The 13384-nt window shown below is 46.1% G+C and overlaps 1 protein-coding gene across 2 annotated transcripts in view; it reads right to left on the bottom strand.

Moving 5' to 3' along the window:
• Nucleotides 1–13384, bottom strand: part of LOC138580545 (mothers against decapentaplegic homolog 4-like) — an 880676-nt gene that overhangs the window by 662093 nt on the left and 205199 nt on the right. The window contains exon 1 of one of the 2 annotated variants that reach the window (XM_069651183.1): nucleotides 12874–13047. The exons of the other annotated variant lie outside the window; for it this stretch is intronic. The gene's annotated coding sequence lies outside the window, so the exon portion shown is untranslated. Of the gene's footprint in view, nucleotides 1–12873; nucleotides 13048–13384 lie in introns of those variants that run through there. 2 annotated transcript variants of the gene reach the window in all.

Genomic DNA, 13384 nt, shown 5'->3' with positions numbered 1-13384 from the left:
GCAGCCTGTGTAGCCGAAGCGCTGCATGGTCACACAGGCTGCTTGCAGGTGTTAACACTTCGGATTAGAAAAAAGAAAAGGCATAATCTCTTCTTTTTTGTAAACCAAAGTGATGACACCTGCAGGCAGCCGGTGTAACTGCAGCGCTTCGGCTACACAAGCTGACTCGGGTGTTGCCATGGCTGGGGCTAGTCGGGGTGGGCCGTGGCACGGGAGCCCTTTTTGGAGACTGCTGGGGCCCGGGTCCAGCCGGCCCCAGCCCACTTAAAGCTCTGGCTACCACTCATACAAGAGTTTGATGCTCTTGCGGGGCGACTCAATCTGCATTCTTCCAGGATTGCAAAGTGATTAACACAAATGTGGGTAATAATGATAGCTAGTCACACCTGCTAATAAGTGCTCTGAAAAATGCATTGTCTGGTATGCAGCACTATACAAAACAATGAATGTTATTTTTTTAGACTGTTTAATTTGATTAAATATAACCTTAAAATGGATGTTAATGTGAATGTTATTATTCTTATTAACGTTAGTAAGCCCGAGCCTGGATGTTTTGGCATGGATTTTGCAGCCCAGTTGGTCTAGGTTAATTCCTGATTTCTGCACGTACAACTCTTTATTCCTTTCAGATCTTTTGAGACTGGCTACGTATTTGTAAAACCACTGGTTGGTTGCTTTCCACTCTGACTTACCCTTTTATTTCCCCAGCAATTACACAGTCATCAGCATAGGGTGACACACTCATGAATCACTAGGGCCTGCAATCAAAGTACAACATCATATGTAATAAAGAAAAGTGAATGTTCAGGGTGCATCATTTTTTTATTTATTACATTTGTTATACGCCCAGACCCGGAGGTATCACGGCATAGTTACAGGCAAAGGGTAATTACAATCTTTATATTATAAATGAAAACACAATAAAAACAAGAGTGACGTAACATACAATGGGCCTCATTACGAGGTTGAAGGTAGCCATGGAGCTATTAGCTCCATTGTTGCCTCCAAAACCCTACCGACTCCTCCCTGGTGAATGGAGCAATTACGGTCCATTCCAAGGTTGGCGGGACCGGTAATTCCCCATTCACCAGCGCCCTTCCCCATTCCCATTTGAGCCCCCATAAAGCTCAATGGGAATGGGGAAGGCGCTAATAATGGTACCGCAAATTGCGGTACCGTTATTAGCTCCAGACTCTTTATGGGTCCCGTCCTTAACGCCTGAAAAAACCAGGCATTAAGGGAGGACCCGCAAAGAGAACTCGTAGTAGGGCAGTAAGGGATTACCGGCACCGGTGCCCTTACCGGTGCCGGTAATCCCTTACCACCCACCTCGTAATGAGGCCCAATGTATATACAATTGGGGGTGAAGGTCTGGTCAAGATGCCAGTCTACATTCACACATAGGGGTGGTGGCACTGTTTAAAATTGGTTGAATAGCCAAGTTTTCAGTGATTTTTTGAAATGTGCGTAGGGTGTTTTGTTCTTGATGTTGGTGGGTAGGGCATTCCAGTGTCTGGGAGCAAGGACTTTGAAACTACTGCCCCCTGCTTTCTCTCTTTTGTATCTTGGGATTTCGAGGTGCGAGTTATTATTAGATCTGAGGAGTCTAGTGTGAGATCTTTTCAGGACTGTATTGATGAGGTATTTAGGGGCTTTATTGGTGATGCATTTATATGTGATACTCAGGGTTTTGAATAGTATCCTGGCTTTGATGGGGAGCCAGTGGTGGTCTCTCCTGATTCAGACTGCTTTATGGCTAGTGCAGCTCGAGGGCTTTGTATTGCATGAGTTGGAGTTTGGATATGTTGGTGTTGGAGGTACCTAGGAAGAGGACATTACAATAGTCGAGCTTGGATAGTATTAGCGCTCTTGCTAATATAATGCAGTTGTTAGGTGTGAGGAATTTGTGGCTTAGAGAGATAAGTTTGGAGGTGTAGGAGGTGGACGAGGACAGGGTGTTGACTTGTTTTGACATAGTTATGGTGGCGTCTAAGTAGACACCAAGTGTCTTAACTTGTTTTAGGACTGGGTTCGTAGTGCCATCAATGATGAATGATGCATAGGCGGGATGTAAAGAGTCATTTTTGGAGGCTGAACCTGATACGAGTAGCTCTGTTTTATCATCACTGAGGCATAGGCTATTATTGGCCATCCAGTTTTGGATGAGTGAGTAGATTTTGTTGATGAGCAGTGAGTCTTGTTCGTGGTTGTCTGATAGTGGGATGAGGATCTGGGTGTCATCAGCAAAGTAAGTGTAGATGACACCCATGGCATCCATAGGATAGGTTGAAGTTGTTAGCCAGTGTGACGCAAAGTTTGTTGTGGTCGACCAAGTCGAATGCCCCCGACAGGTCCAGTAACATTAGTAGACAGAGTTTGCCTGCTTCTCTAGTGGAATCCATTTGGATCTTCAGGTCGAGAAGGGCTGTCTCCGTGCTGTGGTTAGGGCGGAATCCTGACTGTCGGTCCCCCAGTAGTTGGTGGTGTTCTATGTGGTTTTGTATTTGGGAGTATGCTATTTTGTCAATAATTTTCAAGAGAAATAGGACCGTTGTAATTGGTTGATAGTTTGTGGGGATTGAGGCATCTAAGGTTGTTTTTTTTTTTTTTTTAGGAGGGGGGGTCACCCATGCTTTTTTGATGCTTGTAGGGACAGTGTTGTTGTTGAAAGAGGCATTAACAAATTTGATAATAATGGGTGATAGGGTGGGGGCACAGAGTTTTGACTAGGTGGCATGGGAAGCAGTCTTCTTTGCAGTTGGATGCTTTGAGTTTGGTTATGGTGTCTAGCACTTCTATGTGTGAGACCGGTGTGAAGTGAAAGGGAGTGCTAGATATGGTGTTAGGTGGGCTTGCTGACATGGTGGGCAGGGTTATTTCTGCTGCAAGAGTTTTTTTGCTATCAATTTTCTTTTGTAGCATTAGGATTTTAGAAGCTACGGCTTCTTGTATTGTGGTGGACCAGGCTTTACTGGCATTGGTGGGTGTTATAACTTGACAGGGATGCTCCAACTCTATAAGGATGGAGAACAATTCTTTGCTATCGGGGGTAGCATTGGTGAGGCGAAGGTTGAAGGCATTAGCTTTTTGGGTGATTATGGCTGATTTGTAATTATTTTTGTTGGCTTCTTCAAAGGCTTTTGCTGATTCTGGGGTGTTACGCTTTTCTGTGGAGGTGCTCAAGCGATCTTTTTGTGCGTCTCAGAGAGACTAGTTCCTCATTGAACCAGAAACAGAAGCGTTTGTCTTCCGGGATTTAGTAGTGATGGGGGAAAGTAGGTCAATAGGGTGGGTAAGGCTTTGTTGATAGCATTCTGCTAGGTAAGCCGGATTGTTAGTGTCTGGGGTTGTGTTGGCTAGGGCTACACTCAGGGAGGGGGAGAGGTTGTCTGCTGAGAGCTTTTTGATATTTCTGGATTCAAAAGTATCAGGTTTTTTGGAGATGGTGCTGTCTGTGATGTTGTTTTTACGTGTAAAGCTGATAATGAAGTGGTCTGTGCAATCTACGAGGGTGATGGAGTCAATGGTGACTTGTGAGTTGAGAGTGAGGATCCAATCCAGGGTTCTTTTGTTTGTTTGTTTTATTATTTGTAATGCGCACCAGACCCAGGTGTATCAGGGCGCAGCGGTTACAAGAATGTGCAAAGCTTAGTTACAGTGATACATAGGATGAAATACATTCTATACAAATACAAGATTTACAAACGTTACAAAGCAATACAAGAATTAGAGTTGTGACCAACGGCATAACAGGTGGTCAGTGCTAAATTACATTTTAGTTGCGCAGACATAAGGTCATTCCGGAGTGGAGGTTGCATAGCCTGGGTTTACTGGTCGGAGGATTTGAACCATGTGATAGTTTTAGATCTGAAGTTCTGGTAGGACTGGTCTTCTCTCAGTGCGGGGGGCAAGGAGTTCCAAAGTTGGGCCGCTTTGACGGGGAAGCTATTATCTTCAATCGGGGCTAGTTTGAATCTGGGAATGGACAAGCAGTTCAGGTTAGCTAGTCTGGTCGGTCTTAAGGATGTCCGTCTGTGAAATCTCTCAGATAGGTAGATAGGTGCGGCATTGTTAAGTGATTTGTGAGGGAGTGACACCGTTTTTAGTAGGATTTTGTCATTAGTCAGGAGCCAATTGTTCTGTCACCTACTCTCAGAGATGTGATCTCTTCTGGATATACCTAAGGCCGCTCTTAGGGCATTATTTTGGAGGGTTTGTATTCTCCTGATGATGGATTTATTTGAGCCTAAGTACAAGGCATTACAATAATCTAGACTGGACAGAATGAGGGCTCTGGCCAGGATAATCAACTGTTGTTAGAGAGAAAGGGTTTACCAGTTCTGATAAGTTTAAACGTGTACGCCGTAGTGGATGCAAGTATGTTAAATTGTTTAGAGAAGGACAAGGCGGAGTCGAGATAGAATCCTAAAGTTTTTACCTCCTTAGCCACCTTGATGAGGTTGCTGTCAATTATAAAGGAGGAGTAATCAGGGCCTCATTTTTTTAGGTTGGTGGGGGTACCCGAGTTTGGTTTTATCATCATTCAGGCACAGACCGTGCATTGCCATCCATGCCTGGATGATGAGGTGCACTCTATTCACCAAGGCCAAATCCTTGTCCTAATCCCCTGAAAGTGGGAGGAGGATCTGAGTATCATCTGCATAGTTAGTGTAGGTGATACCAAGATGGTCCAGATCGTCGAAAAGGGGCTTGGGGAAGATGTTGTACAATGTGGGCGAGATGCAGGACCCCTGTGGCACCCCGCAGGGGATGGGTATAGGGTCTGCTGTTGCTGAAGGCGAGAAGACCCTCATTGTCCTGTTGTTTAAGAATGACTTAATCCAAGTTATGGCATCTTTGGAAAAATGTGCTGCTGAATCGAGATGGCTGCATAAGACTGTGTGATCCACCAAATCAAAAGCAGCTGAGAGGTCTAGGAGGAGAAGTAGGGCTGATTTCCCACTGTCTCTAAGTTCGTCAACTTGGGCCTTAAGATCGATGAGGGCGGTCTCTGTTCCATGTTGTGGACAGAAGCCTGACTGTCTAACTCCTAAAAGGTGATGTGATTCCAAGTATTTTTGAATTTGCCACTTTGTCTAATATTTTTAGCAGGAAGGGAACTGTCGTAATTGGCCTGTAATTGGTTGGTGTCTGGGGATCTAAGGTAGATTTTTTTAATAGTGGAAGCACCCATGACTCTTTGAGGTTTGTGGGAATGGTGCCAGTGGCAAAGGAAGCATTGATAAGCTTGGAGATGAAGGGCGATATTTCCCGAGCTGCATCCTTGATGAGCTGTGGCGGGCAGAGATCACACTGGCAGTTAGATGGTTTAAGTGTAACGCTCACCTGACTCCCACGGAGGCGCTGGCCTGGTTCGCGCTGCTGTGACCTCTTCTAAGGTGATGCGCAGAGTTCGGAAGACGGACTGGACAGGGCCCCCAAATCTGGCTTGTCTGGCTCGCAGAAGTATCCTTCTGTAGGCGAAAATAGGGGATTAACTATCTGCGGGGTAATGCAATCAGCCTCCCACTTTCCCCTCTCACCCTCCTCGAAACCCTTCTGTGATTCCTCGTAGCGTCTCACCTTAGGGTCTGGAAGGACGAGCTCTCCATCCTGCTTCTGATGCAGGGGCGCGTTGGTATCCAGTTACTTCACTGGATTTTCGGATTGTTGAGAACCAAACTTGCTTGGCTTCCAGGTAAGTTTTTTGATAAGAGGTTCCCCTTGTGTCCATGCATTAATGTACTAATGCTAGTGTCTTTTTCCCCATAGGGGCCGGGGTACGGAATGCTGGGGAACAGGCACCGACCCGAGATGAGAGGTGAAATCCTTGTAGAAATCAGGTAAGTCTTTAATGAGCGTTTTTTGGTAATGTCTTTTCATTCGCTCATTAACGCTGATGTCTCTTTTTCCCCTTAGGGGCCGGGGTCCGGAAATGCCAGGATGCGGCGCGGACCCGAAATGAAGAGGGAATGAATCAACAGGTAAGTCTTAACATGGAGATTTAGCTTTCCTTATTCCCTTCTCTCTCTCACCTTTTGTTCTGGTCTTTTTCTCCCTAGGCGCTGGGGCGTGACTGCGAATCCGGATGATCGCTGCTGAACATGGAGGCGCCCAGTAAAGGCGAGTGGAATGCGGCGCTGCAGCGATCGACGCGATGAGCTTTTAAATAAAAGTCTTCCTTTTCAGGATTGTCGGCGAGATGTCTCTGGGATGCGGATTTAGCAGGTAAGGACTTTTCCTTCTTCTGTTCTCTTCTTCTCTTCCTTTGCAGGTGATCCAGGATGCTGGCAGGCGTGGCAGAAGTCAGGATGCAGGAGCAGACACGGTGAGCGTCCAGCTGCTAGATACAGAACAACGCGAAGCACGTGTGGCTGTTCGGGTGGGGTTTAAATAGCCTTGGAAGAAGTTCCAGGTATGTATCCTTCCTCCAATCAGGTATGTATCCTTCCCCAGCCACGCCCGGATGGTAAATTAGTCCCACAGGTAAAGTAGTTCCTTTCAGGCCTCAAGGAGGCCGGGATCCTGCAGCATGGTCTGCATCAGGTAAGTGCACCCAAGCACTTCCATAATGAGCCTGGCGCCTATGGCGCCAGGACTGATGTCTTTTATGAGCCTGGCGCCATAGGCGCCAGGACACTGTCCAAAGGGCCCCTATATGGGGTTGCTGGGTCCTTCCTTGGGGACTGGATGTCCGCTTTCGGGGACGCAGGGCTTGAACCGGCTCCCCGGGAGCGGGCATCATGACATTAAGAGACAGAATAATTCTTTCAACCTCAATGATGGATATTTTAGAGAAGTTGAATCGGGCAGGTTGGATTTCAGCAGTGTTGGGGGAGGCTTTAGGAGGATGTAGGGCATTTAAAGATACTTTTTTTTGGGCTCTTTTATTTTGTAGGGTGGAAACTTTATTAGTGAGTGCACGTTGGATATCTGAACACCAGTTTATATCTTTGGTACATGTTTCTGGTATTGCAATGGGAGTCTCCAGTTCTTTGAGTATGGTGAATAATTCTTTCATATTGGAGTTAGCTTGGGAAATACTGGTGTCGTAGGATTCCCGTTTAGCAAGACAGATTTCTTTTTTTTATAGAGGGATGAAAGCTTAGTGAGGTTTAATTTATTGGCTTCGGATGGAAGTATTTTCCATGAGGCCTCGCAATCTCTTTTTTGTTGCCTTAGGTTTTTTAGGAATGGTGTGAAAAATGTGTTCAAGTGATTTTTAGGCTTACTTGGTCTCAGTTTAAGGGGGGCGATCTGATCTAGGGAGGAAGCCATAATTTTGTTATACTCATCAACCAGTATTTCAGGGTCTGTGCTATCTGGGAGTAAGTTGAGGGTGGGGAGAATAGCGGGGATGAGTCTTTCCGCTGTAATGTTCTTTTTGTTCCTAGTTAGTGTAGGTGGGGCGATAAGGGCAGGTATGGATGGGGGTCTATTGGTAGAGAGTGTAAATGATGGTAAGTAGTGGTCCGTCCAGGCTAGAGGGGAGATGGAGAGGATATTGGCCTGGCAGTTGTAATCCGCCACCCAATCCAGTATTCTCCCTTTGTTGTGAGTGGGAGTTTTGATTCTTTGGGTAAGGCCATGCTCTGTTAAGATGTTAGCCGTTGCCAAGGCAGGTTTATCTAAAGGGTCATTAAAGTCCAAGTTAAGGTCGCCTAGAAGTAATACTTGTGATGAGCTTTTGAGGTTATTAGATAAGACTGTATAAATATCTTCCTCAAATGTCCCAATTGAACCTGGTGGGCGGTAGATCAAATGGATATTAAGGGTCTGGGAATTAATCAGAGGTAGTTTGACTGAGAGAACTTCACAGGATTGTAAGTCATAGGGGGAGGCCAGTCTCATGGAGAGGCTAGATTAACAGATAATGGTGATACCTCCGCCTCTTGTCGATCTTGTCTTGGGATTGTGTAGCCATCTGGAACTGCTAGCATAAGCATAGGGCCTGCTGCAGCGTGCAGCCATGTCTCGGTGATAGCGAGAAAGTCTAGATTGTCACTCAGAATCACATCAGCAATCTCTGTGGCATGTGCTACCAGAGACCTAGCGTTTATTAATGCTCCTTTGATGAGCGGGCTCATGAGGGCTGTAGCTGATAGGTGGGGCGTTATGCGTTCTTTACGTTTAGGGTGCTGAGCTGTACGCTTTTTGGTACTGGGTGAGCAATTGTTTGATAACTTAGTGCTCCTGGGAGTTAGGAGAGGCAGAGTCATTGGGATCCTATTCCAGTTGGAAGTGGGCGCCAATCTAATGGGGGGGTTCATATATTTTGGCTAGTCTGGCTCGGAGTCTGATATTCCTAGAATATGTAGTGCAGGGATTGCTTGGGAATGGGCAATGGGAGTCATTAGCGACTGTGGTCAGGATAGTAGGAGTGTTGTTGGACAGTGTAGAGTATGTCATACTCGAAAGGTCACAGGGGGCCATTGTAAAGGGACTGGCGAAGCACAGTTAAAAGCTCAGTGTGATTAATGAGATACGAGCGGTCTGGTTGGTGGCTATAGTGAACATGCTAGGCTAAGATTACAGTATGTTCCAGCCGGCAATGGGAGGGCAGGGTTGGTTAGAGGAATCGGAGAGTACTAGCAATATGATATGTCAATGTCAATGGTAGAGAAAATACCATCAAAGGGTGGAGCAAGAAAAGGCTAGGCATATAAAAGCATAAGTAGGATAACGCAGGCTGCAAGGATAGTCAAATATTATCTTGGCAAATGTGTCTGGTTCTATGGTAATCTGATTGGTGTAGCATAGTGGTCATCTAGTAATTCTAACAGTTAGGTAGATCTATAATTGACATGACCTAAAGTTACGGCTTGACAGATATACGCATGGGCAGAAAATGTGTGGGCAGAGTAGGATAGTAAGATTATAGATTCGACAAATATGTTCAATCTTGTGGATAAATCTAATAAGTGAATTTGAATAGGGCACAGATCATTCACTAGAATAGGCAGAATTGTTGTTAACATAGCCATATGCAAGACATAGTGTAGGCAGTTTGCTATGTTTTGTCAGAGTAGGCTAGTGTAACCTAGGCCTAGGTGCAAACAGTAAAGAGTGGGCAGTACTCATAAAGTGAGTATAGTGGGTTAATATAGTATAGGCATGAGCTCATTCGAACAAAGGAGACGTTAAGATTACTAGACAATGTGGTACAGTAGGCTAGTCCTTAGTAACCGATAATTAGATTTTCGAGGTCGGCCATATAACGTGCATATTGCGCAAAATAATGCGGTATCATAGTCCTGGGCATAACATATCAGTTAGTTAGGTTACAATATTTACTTATGACAGTAATTAGTAATAGCAGATGGTGGCATGTACATTAATCAAGTGCATGGTAGTTGTGGCCATAGTCATTGGCTGAGAGTACAAGACGAAGCGATACGTGATTTGTGGGCTCTGCTCAGCACGGGCCTGGACACTAGGTAAACAGACAAAGTTACTGCGAGAGGATGTGATGTTATGTAAACAGTCTGTACACACTCACCAGTTGGACTGGACTCGCTTCTTTTCGTAGTTATGAGGGTTCCATAGGTGCCCAGTTAGGCGAACAGGGGGCAAATAGGGGCCTTAGTATGGGCCTTCGTGTGGCCGCCGGCGCTTCTACCTGCCGGCGGATGTGGCCTAAGGAAGTTGCTGCTAGTAACATAGCAACAAGCCAGCAGCCTCGGTTTGGCGCTGCGCTGCGCCCGGCATCACAAGGTCGGGCAAGGCCGGTCAGGCAGTACGAGGTCGTCGTCGCCTGCACGTTGGCCTGTATAATTTCAAAATTTCTTGGAGCAGGCAAGGTGTAATCAGGGTAGTTGGGCCTTACCACATGGATGGCTCGTCGAAGGGTTCCACTGCAGCTGGGTGCCGTGGATGGTGATGGGCAATGCACGTGGTGTTCTCCGGCTGCTGGATTGATACTGCTGCAGGGGAGGAGGGGCTCCTGCCCTCTCCTCAGGGTAGCTGCTGACGTGGCTGACTGAGGCTCCAGGGGCAAACAGGGGCCATAGTATGGGCCTTCGTGTGGCCGCCGGCGCTTCCGCCTGCCGGCGGATGTGGCCTAAGGAAGTTGCTGCTAGTAACCTAGCAACAAGGCAGCAGCGTGTGGGTGGGTCCATTTATCAACTGCACGAAATTCATATCTAACATAGCTGTATGGAGGGCTAATGCATCAAGATCTGGGGGATCGCTAAAGCCTAGGTTTATGTCTCTGAGAATGATGTATTTAGTGTTGGGCTTAATGAGGGGTGTTCGTATTGGAGGGAGGTCTATGTTGGGGTATTTTTGTTCGGTGATCTATACACTACCAAGAAGTTAGTGGTGGTTTTGGGATTGGAGGTGAATTTTACCAGTAGGCGTTCATACCCCTGTATTTGTTCCATTGGGCAGGCTCTGATTTGCAATGTAGTTTTGGCTATTAAGGCGACTCCGCCTCCTTGGGTGTTGGTCCTATCGGTCCTAAGGATGCTGAATCCTGGCGGGATAGCAAGAGCTAGGAGTGGGCCTGTAGGAATGTATTCCCTCTAGGAATTTATATAGGAATTCCTATAGTGGTATTACCAGCTAATGATCTTACAAAGCTTAACAGCATGACAGGGTCCGGATGCAGCAAAGAGTAGTTATGGATTCCATGAATTCACAAGGGCTGTGGCGGTATGAGATTCTGCATTACTTTAATGATAGTTATTTTCCTTTTTTTGTTAGGTGTAGGCCTCTCTCCCACTATACGGGACTCTCAAATCTAGCTGTGTTTTGTCTTCATACTCAAATTGCATTGTTAGGTGTAGGCCTCTCTCTGACTATACAGGACTCTCAAATCTAGCTGTGTCATTTACTCAAATTGCATTGCTACTGCACTGTGAAACTTAGGCCTTTCTCCCACTATACAGAACTCTCAAATCTAGGTGTGACCTCCATCTTTGTTTAATATATGCAGATTCCTCCTACAGTATGAAAGCTAGGCCCAATGGTATAGGAATCTCAATTCTAGACCTGGACATATATTACCCCAGTCGAGCAATCTCGCAGTCTACGGTACGTATATCTCACACCACTAGTGTGGACACAGGCACAAGGCACAGCCAAGCATCCATGCACGATAGAATACGGCTATGGCCAAGCACATGGGTCTAGGTTCACACATAGCCGTCCAGACTGAAACACCTGACGCACCTCAACACCCCTGCCACTAGCATACAGAGACCACCACTCGAAAGGAAACAGGTATAGTTGGCCTCACATAGACTCTCTCAACAATAGCAATCTATCTCTAACCCTCAACAGCACCCACCCGTGTGTCTGACCCCTCTTGGGCTGCTTAGTCGAGCCTTGCCAGCCACCCAAGTCTTAGAATGGCAACATGCACACATGCATTTCCTAAGCTAAACTCTCTAGAATTTCCAACCACATCTACTACGGTCACCAAGGGCGTTCCAACCAAGGAAAAAACGCATTGAGGCCACACAAGTGGGGAAAGAGCACTATATAAATAACCAAATACAATACGATTTGCAGTTGTGCTTTTTGACCATAATGAATTATTTTTGTGTACGTTTCAATTTTCTTTTAGTAATGTGTGGGGTCTTGTCTAAGCATGGGATGCATAAAACACCTTTAGATGTTCCACGTGGTTATTCAGAAATGATTACACACTGCTGGTTCATCAATTTGAAAATTTGTGAAATTCTATTAAGTCCTATTAAGTAGAAAAAAGAAAAGTACTATTGAAAGGACATTAAAAGTAATGAAGACTTTCACCGGTGCAGTCCGCGTGGATTTCTTGGACACACATATCACGTGTTACCACCCACGTCATTCGACTTGTAACCTGATTAGGTTCTGCGAGCAGCGAGGTGTGACAGCACGGTCAGGGCACGAATAACACTTGCCTACAGGGCACATCCCAGTGACGCTGCCTTTCAGCGTTTATTGATTAAGCAGTGTTCTTCACTGTGGATACAGTGACTAATGAATACAAGTTTCAGAGTATACGTGTGCTCAATTGTGGTGCGTGTGTGTATTTGGGATGACATGTCCCATCCTTTATTTCCCTAGCTAACATTAAAAGTGTGCATCTACCGCCCCACGCCAGGCCCCAGTATAATATTTTTTGAAGGCATCATCTCCAGTGTAGTTATGCTAAATTGTTATGATATGATGATCTGCTCCGCATCGTTTCTTCCTATGCTGTGCATTATGCTTTGCTATTTTATGTTATATATTGTTACAGTGTTCTGTTTCAAGCATTCTATTCATCGATATGCTATGTTTGTTAGCAACGTGGTTGCTATACTAAGTTATTGTAGATGGTCCTATTTTCCATTCAAGCGGCCTGCCTGCCTATAGGACCTGGCCACGGGCATCTATCTCTTCGTGGCTAAAAGGGGCCGAACTAGTCTCTCCTAGCAATGCCAAACTCTAGCACAGCGTCTACTGTACCCAAAGTTTTGAGCTCACCATCACCATCTATTTAGTGTGCATTGGTGCACTGCAGTGAGGCAGCCCGAACTATAGGGAGACAGGTCACTACTAGTGTCAGCTTCTGACACTTATTGCTGAAAGGAGTGACATTTCTGACAAGCAGTCGACTCCAGCAATCACTACAGCCAATTTAACGCACCGATCTCTCGTACAGCTACTTAAGAGATGCAAGCTGCAGTTTACGCACAGATCACTGCATTTAGCCATTCTACTATATAACACAAACTCACACGTGTCAATTTGTGACTAGAACGAGACGAAGAAGAAGCTCCGGCGTCTCTTTATTCAGCGATCTCAAAATGGACAACAAACTAAAAGCGTCACTCAATTAGACGAAGCAGATACCTGGATGCATACCGAATAGCGCGCGGATAAAATGCAAGCAACGTGTACCTTATTTCCTCCGAGGTGTCGCAGCAGACACCGCAGCTCCCCCGTGCGTCCGGGATACAGAAGACTGTGCGCCACTGCACATCACGCTCGGCCCGGTCGGAGCATGGCGAATCGGGGGCTTATGGGAATATTTACCTCGAAACTAACAACTGCGGTTCCAGGAACGCAAATGTTCACCAGAGCATGCCCTCCCCCTTGGGGGCGGTGCCTGGGGGGGGGGCAAGCGGCGTCTTTCAAAGAAGGTGTGGCTAAAATACAGGGAAGCGGGCAGATTTTTGGATGAGTTACTTTCTCTGGAGCAGTGGAGGACGAGCTCTGAAATGAAGGCTCGTATGCCATGCTCGCCAGAGACTCAGGGACAGGCTAGTGTAAGGGGAAACAGAAAGATACCCTGATAGGCCGGCACCTCAGAAAGCAGGGCAGGGCAGGGCTTGCAATATCAGTTACATGTCAAGCGCCTTAATGCAGTGTGGCGCTTGTGGAGCTTTCTTTCACTGAAGCATTCATTCAA

This window comes from Ambystoma mexicanum, chromosome 1p (assembly GCF_040938575.1).
Source record: "Ambystoma mexicanum isolate Mex_15411 chromosome 1p, UKY_AmexF1_1, whole genome shotgun sequence".
Lineage (NCBI taxonomy): Eukaryota > Metazoa > Chordata > Amphibia > Caudata > Ambystomatidae > Ambystoma > Ambystoma mexicanum.
The sequence above is the reverse complement of the archived record's forward strand: the minus strand, read 5'-3'. Positions and strand labels throughout refer to the sequence as shown.